At 40.4% G+C, this 13,730-nt stretch overlaps 1 protein-coding gene across 1 annotated transcript in view; it reads right to left on the reverse strand.

Annotated features, from left to right (window-relative positions):
• Positions 1-11,881, reverse strand: part of NCALD (neurocalcin delta) — an 82,354-nt gene extending 70,473 nt beyond the window's left edge. Inside the window, exon 1 of the mRNA XM_034763402.1 lies at positions 11,664-11,881. The gene's annotated coding sequence lies outside the window, so the exon portion shown is untranslated. The remainder of the gene's footprint in view (positions 1-11,663) is intronic.
• Positions 11,882-13,730: the final 1,849 nt, after the last annotated feature.

Consider the following 13,730-nt stretch of genomic DNA (forward strand, 5'->3'; position numbering starts at 1 on the left):
TTTTAGAGAAGGCCCACATTCTGTTCCTGCTGTGATAGTGGTGGTACCGATGGTGGTGTTTTGGAGTGCTCTGAAGTTACCAGCAATCGGGACTGAAAAAATCCTAGGGCTAAATTCCCTTCTCCCCTTTAGCCAGCTGGCAGAAAAACCCAGCAGCAAAATGCATGAAAAGGGTGGAAGTTGGGGGAGGGAGAGGGGAATGGCCACAATTTCTTCTCTTCCGGGAGGAGGGAATGCCATGGGGCCTGTACAACCCAACATTGGCTGGTGCTGGCCAGGAAAGAGGCATGGCTAAGGGATGTGCAGATTCAACACATCACCACATCAGCCTCTATTGGCAGAGGTCCTCACAGAGCCTTCATCAAGAATCTCTCTGACAGAAGCACTGAGGGAGAGTAGGCTAGGGGTACCACTCCCTACCCTTCCACTCAGTGAATCCTTCCCTCCAGGGCAGGGGGCCATGCTATTACACAGGGGTGTCAGTTATACCTCTTTTTGCCAGCTGCAGTGAATCTGAGCCCAAACCTGGGCTTGATTTTCCAGTAGTATAGATGATTCCACAGTGGTATATGGGTCGGGGGCGGGAGGAGAAGAGTGTGTGAGTGATGGTGAGGGGTTGGCCTGTCTGATCTACCAAAGCATCACATTCAGCAGGAATCTGTTGTTGCTTTTAATCCAGCAGTACATCTATGCTGCAGAGGTGTGACTGTGGTACTGTAAACACACCTGAGCTTTGATCAGGCTAGCTTGAACAACAATAGCAGTGAAGCTGCTGCAGCATGGGGTATGCAAGCCCACTCAGGGTCTCGAGTATGCACTGGAGTGGTTAGCCTGTGGCTTGACTGCTATTGTTATTTGAGCTAGCTAGATCAAAGATGGCTCAGGTGTGTCTACACCTGCTGCAGTAACACTTTTGACTGTGGCCTAGGCATACCCTAAGTGATAAGTGAATCAACACTTCCGTGACAGCAAGGCAGTAACAAAGATCCTTTATACATGAGGATGGGAAGCCATTGCTATGGTATTAGTTTTTTCATCTTTGGATCATCTCTGGATTTCCTTGGCCTCCCTCCAGTATAGGTAGCTAGCAAGGACTGCACAGTGTAATATGGCTATGTCTCCTCCTGTCTATGACACACACATCCATTCTAGACGCTAATGGATGGGTGGCATACCCTGGCTCTAAGCCATCTCACCATTTTCCTTTATAATGGGAAATCCCAGCTGTCCTCTTGGGTCAGTTTTAAGAGGTATAAAGGAGATACAGTGAGAACTGAAGATCTGTTTCAGTAAGATTAACTCAGCAAGGGCTATCTGCCTGACTCTATGGTTATGTTTCTTTGTCATCATTTCTCCACACAAAAAACCCTTTCTGTCCCTAATTGTTGCATGCCATCAAGAAGCAATGGTTCTAGTCAACTGCAAACACAAAGGTGCCCTACAGGAGATCTACATGATCCCGCAGCGCAGCCTTGCACTATGTACAGTAATCACATCTTTTTTGTAGCTAGAAACCATTCACACATGTTAACTGTTCCATTTTTTAGAAAGTTACTTACATCCATATTACATCATTCTATGGAGCTAGAGCAATTGTAGCTGTGCATGCAAAATATCAATATAGCCATGAAAACCCAACTGTAGACTCGGTGCATGAGAACTATCAAGCTTATTCTGGGGATATGAAAGTTATAATATTATCCAAAATACTGAGAATGGCCAGTTGTTTTATCACCTCCAATTAAAACTAAAATGACAGTGCGGAATTTGCCCTCACACTGACACACCAGACATACAGCTGTCCAATTTGGCTACGTATTCCCCTCTTCTTCAAGTTCAAGCAATTCCTTCTGTTAAAAATGTTATTTCGGAGAAGAAATGAGTAACGGGAAAAATACTGTAAAAGCACAGGAGAACTAAGTGAACAAAAGGAATAAATGCCAGTCTGGAAAATGCTGTAACCCTTTACAGTGTTAACAATAAATCTTTTTACCATTTTGCTGCTGCTCCTCCTCTCCGGCAACTGTGCAATCAGCACACTGCTCAAATTTGCAAAGTCTCTACTAAAATCACAATGGAGCATTGTGCTGGACAGTGTACCAAGAACAATGTGCATTTTACCTTATGTACCTGCCATCTTAGAAGCTGTAATGTGACAATTAATTACACACTAAAATTTGCCTTTCATTGAGATCTTTAGAATAACGTAAAGCAGAGTTTTCCACAAAGACTCCAGTGTTTAATGAAGGGCTGAGCAAATGCAGAGCAAACAGCCACACACACCAGCAACTTTTCTATCACCTTCCTTTAAAAATAACTTTGTTTTTTAATTAACATGGTTTGCTCAAATATTCACAGACATTAAATGGGCATGTTGAGAGGTGAACAACACCACTACAGGCCAACTCACAGTCATTGGACTAGACTGGTCTGCAAAGGAACGTTTTCTTTTCTGTGTACGGATGGCACTTAGTCCAGCAAAAACTGCAGAATTCACATAACTGCCTGGCATCCTGAACTTTTATTAATAAATTCAATAAAATCTCCCAGCCCCCCCGGACCACATGTGTACCAGGTTCACTGCAGTTCCTTTAACTCTCACCTGCATTTACCACCAATATTCCCCAGCGTTTTGCAAGCTTTTTCTTTTTAATACACACACAACACTGGTAAATTTTTGAGAAGTAGCAACTTCCTCAGAATTCTAATATACATGGGAATTTTTACCAAAGGAAAGTACAGGTGACCTTTGGGGATACCTTTGCAGCCAGCACAGCAGGCCACACTGCCAGAGTGGAAAGGCCCCAGCAAAGCAAAAAGAAAGTTCCATGTTGTGGAGTAGTTCTCGGGATGCTGGTGGAGGAAGAACTTATGTATCGAGGCGCTGCAGTTCCTCATCCTTAATCTGACCCACTCCACCCCCAACCCCAGTTGGGGCTGCGCACATTGGAACTGTCCCAAGCAGTACAATATAATGAACATTGTCACGGATTGGGGCATGAAGAGATTCCAGGAATGCTGTGTTTAACTAAACTTTGTGAGTTGGTAGGTGAGGAATCCTCCATCTCAGGTCAGTTATGGGAGCTCCTTTCCCTGATTGCTAGAGACTGGGGGTGGGGTGAGAGGGAGAGTCTTCCTCAATCCAGATAGGAGACACCTCACTCCTTTCTTATCATTGTTTGGATGGAGGGAAAAAACTTTAGCATAGAAGAAGCTGTAATCCAGGAGAGATCCTCCTCCCCGCCCCATGTCAGGGACAAGACATCAGGGGTACACATCAAGCTCACTATCCATTCCAATAGTAGCTAAGGAGGATGTTAAACAGTAGCTCCTAAAGTTGGACATTTTTAAAGTCAGCAGGTCTGAGTAACTTGCAGCCAAGAATTTTTTTAAAAGTTGTCTGAGGTGCTCACTAGACCATTAATTCTAATTTTCAATAAATAAATAAAATTAATTAATTAATTAATGAAGATATCCCATCTCCTAGAACTGGAAGGGACCTTGAAAGGTCATGGAGTTGAGTCAAGTCCAGCCCCCTGCCTTCACTAGCAGGACCAAGTAGTGATTTTGCCCCAGATCCCCAAGTGGCCCCCTCAAGGATTGAACTCACAATGCTGGGTTTATCAGGCCAATGCTCAAACCCCTGAGCTATCCCTCCCCCATAACTCTTCTAACACTGGAAGAAAGCTAATGCTGTGTCAATATTTAAAAAGGATAAATCAGGGCAACCTAGTTAATTATAGGCTCATCTACCTGACACTGATCCTGGACAAAATAATGGAGCAGCTGACATGGGACTCAAAGAATTGAAGGAGTGTAATATAATTAATGCCAATCAACATGGGTTTATGGAAAACAGATCTGGTCAAAATAAACTGATACATATATATTTTATGATATTACAAATTGATCAATAAAGGTAATAGTGTTGATGTAATATATTTAAACCTCTGTAAGGCATTTGACTTGGTACCACACAATATTATGACTACAAAAATGAGAACAGTACAAAATCAACACGGCACACGTATGGATTAAAAACTGGTTAGCTGACAGGTCTTAAAATGTACCTGTAAATAGGGGAATCATCTTCAAGCAGGTGTGTATCTAGTGAGATCCTGCCAAGATCAATTCTTGGCCATGCGCTATGGAACATTTTTTAATCAATGACCAGGCAGAAAACAAAATCACTAATAAAGTTTGTAGATGACATAAAAATTGGGGGAGTGGTAAATAATGAAGGGGACAGGTCACTGACACAGAGCTGAATGACACTGAATCATTTGGTAAGCTGGATACAAGAAAATGTGTTTTAATACAGCTAACTATAAATCTATAATCAGGGAACAAACAACGTAGGCCAGACTTGCAGCACAGACGGCTCTATCCTAGGAAGCAATTACTCTGAAAAAGATTTGGGGGCTCCTGGTGGATAATCAGCTTTTGACATTGTCTGCTGCAAGGACTTTCTGCGGAACGATTCACTACTCAGGTAATTCTTGGAAAATCCAAATAATTGAACAACCCTATCAATATGTCAGAATTAGAGGGGATGTAACATATAGTGTGTCACGAAACACTACTCATTCTGCCACATATTTCTGGATTTTCAGATACGAAAGCCCTCCAGCATACCAGAATGAAACAGCAAGTTTTCATAATATTGTGACATTCTTAGCACTTAGCTGAGGGCAGTGGGCATTGAGGGTTCTCAGCACCTCTTAAGATCAGACCTACATGATAACATACAAGCAAGGAGTAGACCAAAGACGGGTTCAAGATTCATCCCAAGCCAGCTATAATTTCATATTCTGCTCTCATGCACCGCAGCCCATATACACATGGGAAAGTTCCACGAAGAACTTAACTGTCAATACATTAACAGGGTCAGTGTGGGTTTACATATAAACTCACACATAAAACAGTTGTGATTAGAAAACTTGACAGACATATACAGAAGACAGCAGACATCTCTGCTGAATTATAATTGCTTTAATTGGACCGGTGCTTACTAAAATGGCAAAGCTAGAGAGAATTCCTCAATCATGCTACCATTCTACACAAAAGAATAATGCTGTGAAAACAGGCATAAATGAGTTGTAGAAATAAACAGCTTCATGTTCACTCTCTCCCACCCACCCTCAACATCTTGGAATTGGCCATCAGGAATATTCATACAACATAAACTCAAGCAGAATATTTCTTTTGGAATGAAACATTTTCAGGATTGTGTCACAGTTTCAATGACTATGAGTGTGCCATTTAAGTTAGACACTTCAAGTGAGACATGTCCACTATGTTTTAGCAGCTTTGGAAAAGCTATAAATGAGGTCTCACTTAACTAGGAAAAGTTGCTTCATTCTACTGCCTTCAGTGATTGAAAGAATCCTATGAAAGAAGAATCTAGCTGAGATTTATTTTGAAATGTTTCTGCTTTAAAATTCTTTGGAACGCAAGTGCTAGCACTTAAATTATCTTATATGCTTGTCTAACAAAACCTCACGGATACTTAATCTTGTGTTCTTTCAAACTCCACTCTTTTATGAGAGCGTCCTTGAAGCCCTTGAGAACAAACTCTTGATTCTTCAGCAACACCTGCTTGTGTGTTTCTTCAGCCCCAGAAAAACTGCTAGCGTTTCTATTTTACGTATCTTCCAAACGACAAACCAACTTTTTTAGCTATTTTTAAAAGACAACAAAAGTTACAAATGTTTACTAGTTTCAGAAGCCTTTTGTTTTCCTGTCTTTTTCAAACAGCTCTGTTCTCTACATGGGGTTCAGCAGGCCCATAGCACACCCTAGTAAACACAGCGGGTACAGTTTTCAAAAGTGCCTAAGCCCCACTAAAATTTTACCCAGTATAATTATGCTGTGATTTAAAAAAATTAAACAGCAGTTACGGACATTTAAAAACACATACCAAGTAGGCCTAATGACGGTGTCAAAGGTTTTTAACCATAGTCTGAATCTGGTTTAGGGCTGCCAACCCTCTAGGATTGTCCTGGAGTCTCCAGGAATTAAAGATTAATCTTTAATCAAATATGTCATGTGATTAAACCTCCGGGAATATGTCCAATTAAAACTGGAAACCCTATAATTCCATGCATATTAAAGTGAACTTCTCCATGGGCTGGAATAGTGACAGCTGCTCCTGTTGCATCCCCTATCCAAATCCACATAAATTCAGGCCCAATGAGCGCTCCCTTCTACGCCAGACTAACAGAGTAGACAAAAAAAGGGGTTGTGCAATCTGTATACATTCCCAGTCCCCTCTGTGCACCACTACCATGAAGCCTCGACAGCAGGAAGGGTCATTTACCTGTAATGAAAACTCTTTCCCGGTACACACTATGGTGTATGCTGTGATTACTTATAAAATATAACAAAATAGATCCAGATGATGGCATGTGCATTGCTCTAAATAGTAACTATGATGCAAATTCTCTCCCCTGTGCCAAGCAGAAGTATATGGACTGGACACAGTCGGGGTGGAAAGATGTCCCATGGCTGTTCCAGGAGCAGAATCCTATTCCTCAGAACACTGGTGACACTACTGCAGCTATAGAATCACCGGGCTCAACATACACACATGTAGCAAGTTTGCCCATTATCTGCACTGTCACAGATCCACAGGAACCTTTCCTATTCTTCTGTCCCACCTCTGCCCCATTTTTAAAGCTCCCTCTGGTGGAGGACAAGGAGTTTCTGTGAAGCACAGGTGAGTGGTGTGTGTAGAGTGTCTGTGCACTGAATGGACCCCACCCTCTACGGAGTGAGACTGCTCTGGTTCTGCCGTATACCTAAAGTGGTGGGCAGGATTTGTTCCTTGAAGCACACTCCAAAGGGTGAGCTGAATAAACTCAGAGGGTATCTATCAACATGAATCCAGATCTAAAGATACTTTGAACCTTTAGTATTTCAAAGATGCATGTTTTCATTTCCAGTTAATACCAGGGCAATCTTAACAAACAACAACATGAAGTTTCAATAACTTCAGGGATTGAAATCAATGAGACTCACGCAATTACATTGTGAATACGTACTACTAAGTCTTAAACTTCCAGAAGCAAACAACTACTGTGCAAAGCCTGGAACTCCATCCTTTACTCATCCCACTGAGACTAGATGTTGCTGGGGATTCCTGACATTGGGTCATTTTATGGCATTGCCGCTGGGGCAGATTAAAGGCAACGTTTCAGTCCAAGCAACAAGCTTCCTGGCTTTTCTGGGTGTAAGTCAGATTCTTAACATCATCTCAATGTCATTTTGTGGTTGAAAAATATTCAGTAACTCATAGCAGTGTCAGGCTGAAATCCTACAGAACAGGGACTTTTGCTTTAAACGATTAAATGTTTTTGTGGAAGTGAATCTCATGAAAAATGAAGTTCAGCAGAAAGTCAAAAGGAGAGTTGAGACCACAGAAATGAAAAGAACTCTGCAACTATATGTTCATATTTTCCAAATATAGGATTTCACCATCAGCTACAGTTTTAACAAGAGCAGCTTCTTTTCAGTGCTCCCTTTGGGAAAACGGTGCATTCAGTGATTTGAGCTGCAGTTTCTAATTATATTTTCATACTGTAATGCTGACTGAAATGCAAATTTGATGACAGAACAATTCGATCCATGTAAAATAATCACAAAATTACTGTTTCTCAAACCTCAACTCTTACTCCCTGCTATTTAAGAAGATAAATTTAACAGCAGTAAGAGTGGAGCCAAAACACACTATTTTTAACTGTTATCTGACTATGGCTGTCTGCACAGATTTCAGCTTGTTGTAAATGGTTCCTTTTGAAATGTGAATACCAAAAACATTCCAGAGTTTGGCTTTTGTACTTGAACTTGGTACAAATCATGGAGTAATCATTTACTTTGCCTTTCCAATATCATATGCATGGCATCTGGGTTTAGTTAAAAAAGCAACTGTTGATTAAAAAAAAGCAACTGTTGATTAAAAGGCTAAATCTCCACTGTTACTCAGTTGTCACTTTAACTGTTTGTTGCTAATGTGGGTGAAAGACATTATCACGATTTAGTTACTTTTAACAGGGTTGAAACTAACTTCTGCAAAAAATGTGATTTAAGGGCCTGGTACTCCATTGGTTTTCCTATGGTGTGATTCCACTTACTACACTGCAGTTACACTGGTTTTATTGTGCTGTAACAGAGTGGAACATTGGGCCCTTAAAATGCCCGCAGAATTGGCACTCTTGAAAGGTTTTCAAATCCATGTAAGACGATTCGGAGTATTGCAAGTAGGAAGCTTTTATTAAAAAGGTGACTTAGATAGTATTGGCAAGAATTGGCTTTTAACATTCTAGCCTATATTTGGATTGTCATTGTCCATCAACTCACACAGATCAAGGTACAATACACTAAAACAATAAAGTTATTTCTAGAGTAAATGTATCAACAATTTGAGCATGGTTTTTAATTTTACTAGTTGAATCCAGTTTTGCAATGAGCTTTATATTCCATTTTTAGCCAAGATCTCCCTTAAGGTGAAGTACTCTGATTCTACGGTAATTACCAATCAGTTCACTCTTCTTTATGGATAAAGAGACAAGACTGTACAAAGGGATAGTCTCCTGATGTGTGCAAGGGATTGGCATGTGTAACTCTTATTAAGACTAATGGGAGTTACACGTGTCAATCCCCGTACAACCAGATGAGGATGTAATGTCACCTAAGGCGGGTGTAAGCAATTCACTGTAAGTAAGATTTGTGGGTTTCAAGTATGAGTAAGTTTACATTTTAAAATCTCTGTCTCCACAAATATTGCATGGGACAGAATATGGAGAAGTGATCTAAATCATGGGTTCTCAACCACCCTCCTATACAGGAAGGGGAAATCTGATTTCCCCCCTCCCCTCCCCCGTTGGTGTGGTAACATGGGGTCATCCCATGGAAAAGGTTGAGAAATCAAATTCTAAATTATCTTGTGAATATCACAAACACAGAAGAAGATAAATCAAGTGTTAGTCAGAAAAATGCTTCATAACATACAGGATTAACCAGACTTAAAATATGCTGTCCCTGGGAGCTGTGCATAGCATTAGGGACCTTTATCACTAGCCATCTTCCTCATTTCACATGAAGCAAGGATGTGTGCATTTTCCACAGTTTCTGCATTCTGAACTCAAGGTCGGCCTATCAAACAACCAACTTCCACACTGTTAGATTCTTAATAGTAGATAAAAAACAAGGCATTCTTCTGATATTCATATAGGGCCCAATGTGGAGAGGGACTGAGTGTCTTTAGATCCCACTGAAATCGATGAGAAACGATAGTTCTCGTCACCTTGCAGAGTTGGACAATACTTGGTTCACTCAGTTTAATCAATACTCTTGTACTTCACACCTTTTGTAATAATATTGCTAGAACCATTTTGGTCAAATGGGGAACTGTTTGTCTTCCTTCCACAGATCAATCTAATCCTTTTATTAAGACTTGGTTATTATTGCTAGAGCAAAACATATCTTTAAAAGATGGAACTGATGGATCTCTTTTAAAATTATTATTAATTAATGGCACATGGACAACCACTACATGAATTATTTTTCACCCAGCAGGCATTTCTAAGGATATCAAGCACAATATAATCTATGGGAAATTTTATTCATGCTCTAAATTAATGTGATTGTGCGTCAGCATTCATTGTATGGCACTAGTGAAACAATAAACAAAGCTTGGTAGATAATGGTTTACATATATGGGACAGATCCTGAAAATGTGAATACAAATAATTTGTTGTCCTACTCAATGCAAGTAATTGACTGGTGTACATAATTGCTTTCAGATTCTGGCCCGGTCACTGTAAATGAATGAACATATGTACCTTTACACATTTAGGGCTAGATTCTGCCACTACTTGTTGTGTAGTACCTTACTCAATGAGTAAGTCTCCTTGATTTCAGTGAGCCAGATTTTTGTAATCTCTCTTCATACATGGATATATGGTGAGCAGTTACTCATAGGAGTAGTCCAAATGGTTCACCTGTGTACAGGATTCACAGTCTAATGCAACAGGACAACAGGCAGAATAGATGCAGTGTGAATAAGAGTAGTATTAGAAAGTCTTGTTCACTTGAAGGAGGAACAAACTTTCATATAAGATTTTAAATGATCGTGAAGTTAATAAGAATATATTAACCATATAGTATTTCAGAGTAGTTGCAACATTATAGATCTTAATTAAATTTGCCTAAATAAAAAAGTAGAGTGTACATAAAATCGGATGCTTTACCATTAGGTGAAATTTTTTTTAAATGAAGTTTAAAAATATAGAATTTTTTTGACAGAAGATTTAAACTCCAAAGTATAGATTTAATACCAAGTACAACTGTTTTAAGATTTTAGATGCATTTATTTCTGGTGTTCTGTTTAAGCAAATTTATTCTAGACTAGTCTTTTCAGAGGTGCTTTCAGTCTTAATATCTATTGGTTCACTTTTAAAAACAATTATTAATGCCACCATACTTGGATATGTATCTGTTTCTATATACTTATCTTTCTTACTGCATTGCATTTTAAATTGTTGCGCAGCTCCTTGAGTACTTCAGCAGAGGGGCAGGTTTAAAAAAAATTATCAAAGTTTAAAGGTTTTATTTTTAGCTAGGGAACAGGGAATGGTGGCACATAGACATGTTAGAATTATCAAATATTTTTTTTTCCAGGAAAGAACACACACTGCTTCATCTGTGATCTATTCTTAGAATTAATAATATATATGTACCCACACACTAATGTAGCCAAAGATTTACAACTTTAAGAAGTGACAATTTCTGCTCTTTGACAACTTCCTTTCAAGAAATGTAATTTTTAAAAAAACCTTCAGAATTTTTTTTGCCAACGTAGCATTTTACTTTTCAATTAGTACTGCATTTTTCATGCTGCAATTCTTTTTTTTTTTAAGCTAATCTAACCACTCTTTACCCCACAAAGAGAAACAGAAAAGAAAAGCTCTGTGTGCGCATGTGTAGGGGAGAAAAGGGTAGGAGCATACATTACAGTTATCTTGGTATCTTGGCATATTTCAGATTATTTTTCAGGAAGCTGTTGACCCTTTTGCTCCATAAACATAATACAGTCAATCAATCACATGCCCCAAGGCTCTGATAAAAAGCTTTAACATTGTATGATTGCAGCGTGTGCTGAGAGCATGCATGAACACAGATGATTTAACAGAGAACTCAAACTTTTGGAGTCTAGTAGCATAATGTTCCTATCAATGTCTATTGTTGGCTTGTTAAACACATCGGGAATTAAAACAAGAAAATTGATTCTCAGTTTAATCTGAACAAGACAGCAATTTTAAAAAGTTCCAACAATACACAAAGCTATACTGGTGCCTAAACCAACAAAATTCCTAACACCATTATTTTTGTGTACACCAAGACGGAATATTTTGCTGATGTTCCTCTATATTGCTATGTAGTGGTTTAAAGTGTCAAGCAAGAACTACTTACTATATTTTATTTTCCCTTCATGGACCATTAATCCAAATTTAACTTTGCTTTGCTGTCTGCACACAGAATTAGTAACTGGAAGCTGCTTTGCAGTTGTCTGTAGTTGCTCATCAAGGCAAACTTGCAGCCAAAACAAACCAGCAAAAAGAAAACTCAACCACAAAACGCTTTAAAAAAATATATTATAATACCTGATTAGAGCATAAAGCAAACCGGTAGCCTCCCACGGTAGAAACGCAAGGCGTTAGTAGTCCATGCCCTGGCAGCCCCTGGGAAGCAGCAGCAGCAAGGGGGATAAGTCCAGCATCCACCAGATTCTCACAAGCCTTTGGCTGTGTGGACTAAACCACAGACTCTGCCTCCAGCTGACGTCAAAGTCACTGTCACATGGCCAGATGAAAGCCAAGAGAGCATTGGTTGTCGTAGCAACCACATCACGGCTCTGAAATTATTTCAATAGGTCATCTGTCATACTGTGTGCACATTTGAACCATCACGGGCTCCCTGACAACCCAAACACCAAGAGCTCATTTCAGTTTCGCTAGGAGGAGGAGTCGGGGCCACCTTTGCTCGGGGGTGTTTTTACTCATGTCCCTTTAGGAAAAGACACTTTACTAAAAAAAAATAAAACCCTCCTCTCCAAACCTCACTTTGATGCCTATCATCAGCCAGATGAAAAAAGCATCTCTCCCCCCACCCCACCCCACTAAATCAGCAGCCGCCCTCAAAGCACGTAGAGACTCTGTCTCCGCGGTTAGTTTGCAGGCGGCTCGGCACAGTGACCGGCCTTGACAACGCCCAGACAAGGGTTTGCACAACGTGGCGGGTGAAATTAACATAGCTGAGCTGTTATTGACAGCCACGGGAACCGCTGGGCGTCAGCCTCTCTGGCCGGGAGCTGTCTAGGGAAGCCCAGCTCCTCGGTGAAGCGTGACGCTGCAAGCAGATCCCCGCACCGAGGCAAACTACGCATGGCAGCGTAGCTAATCAACATTGTGCGAGTCTGAATGAGAACAGCTGTAGGACCCCAGCTACGCTCCCCGCTAACATCCGAATGACTTGGGGACCCCCCCACCCGCCATCCTACTCCAAGCACATTGTTTAGAGAAAAGAAATGCAGTACTTTTCCTGCTGCTCTGGATAGTGATGTCGTGGGAAGAAAAAAAAATTAAAGCCTTACAAACACTTTACCCACCTTCTAGAGCCCTACTAGATACAGCACCAGACTCCGATTTTATTGAAACTTTAGAGCAGCTAAAATCAGCTCAAATTGCCACTTTCCTTCTGTCTCTGCATTGCCACACATCCGGAGCTTTGTAGCTGCTGCAGAAGAGAGCAGGGTGGGAGAATTTCGCCTTTCATAAGTGGCAAGGAAAAAGAAGGGTTGTAACTGGAAATTATTTTTATGCTCATCTGAAGGAAGGAAGATGACGGTCAGTGCACAAGAGCAGATTAAGAAAAACAAAGCCCCAATACACATAGGATGCATTATCAAAAATGGTACATACAGAATGGTGACAGCAAATCAAACAGTGGAAGTCTCTCTGAAGTTAGTTTTAGCCACCTCACTTTGAGAAAGCTAGAGCAGAAATGGAAGAGACCTAGGAAAGGATAACAAAGAGCACTAGCGAAAGGCTTTCATCAGTGTATGGGAGAGATGACTAAAGGTTTAGTATGGGAAAGAGGAGAGCTAGAGGAGAGATGACTGAAGTAAACAGAGTTATGAAGGGACTGTTGAAAACTGACCAGCCTTCCTTTTCACTCTGTTACAGAACAAGACACTTGATGAAATTAAAGGACACTAATCTTTAGAACATAAAAAAAAAACTAATTTATGCAGTTTGTAGGGAACATATTAATTTTTCTTCTGGAAGAGGTTATCAGCCATTCAAATACTGTGGTTAGATTAGGGTGACCAGACAGCAAATGTGAAAAATCAGGACAAGGGGTGGGGAGTAATAGGAGCCTATATAAGAAAAAGACCCCAAAATTGGGACTGTCCCTATAAAATCAGTACATCTGGTCACCCTAGGTTAGATTTAAAATACACCCAAATAATTTCACTACCAGAAATATTTGTGCAGTAGCGATTGAAGCTGAGATAATAGAGAGTAATCAAATTTCATGCTTGAGGGCATACAATCATTGCCTGCAGTGGCCAGGGGAGACTCTCTTGCCAAGAACAACAGTATGGTACAACTGCTAGGTGCCTTCTCAAGGAAATGTTCCCTTCCTCTTCAGCAGTTACCATTAGTCAC

Source organism: Trachemys scripta, chromosome 2 (assembly GCF_013100865.1).
Source record: "Trachemys scripta elegans isolate TJP31775 chromosome 2, CAS_Tse_1.0, whole genome shotgun sequence".
Classification (NCBI taxonomy): domain Eukaryota; kingdom Metazoa; phylum Chordata; order Testudines; family Emydidae; genus Trachemys; species Trachemys scripta.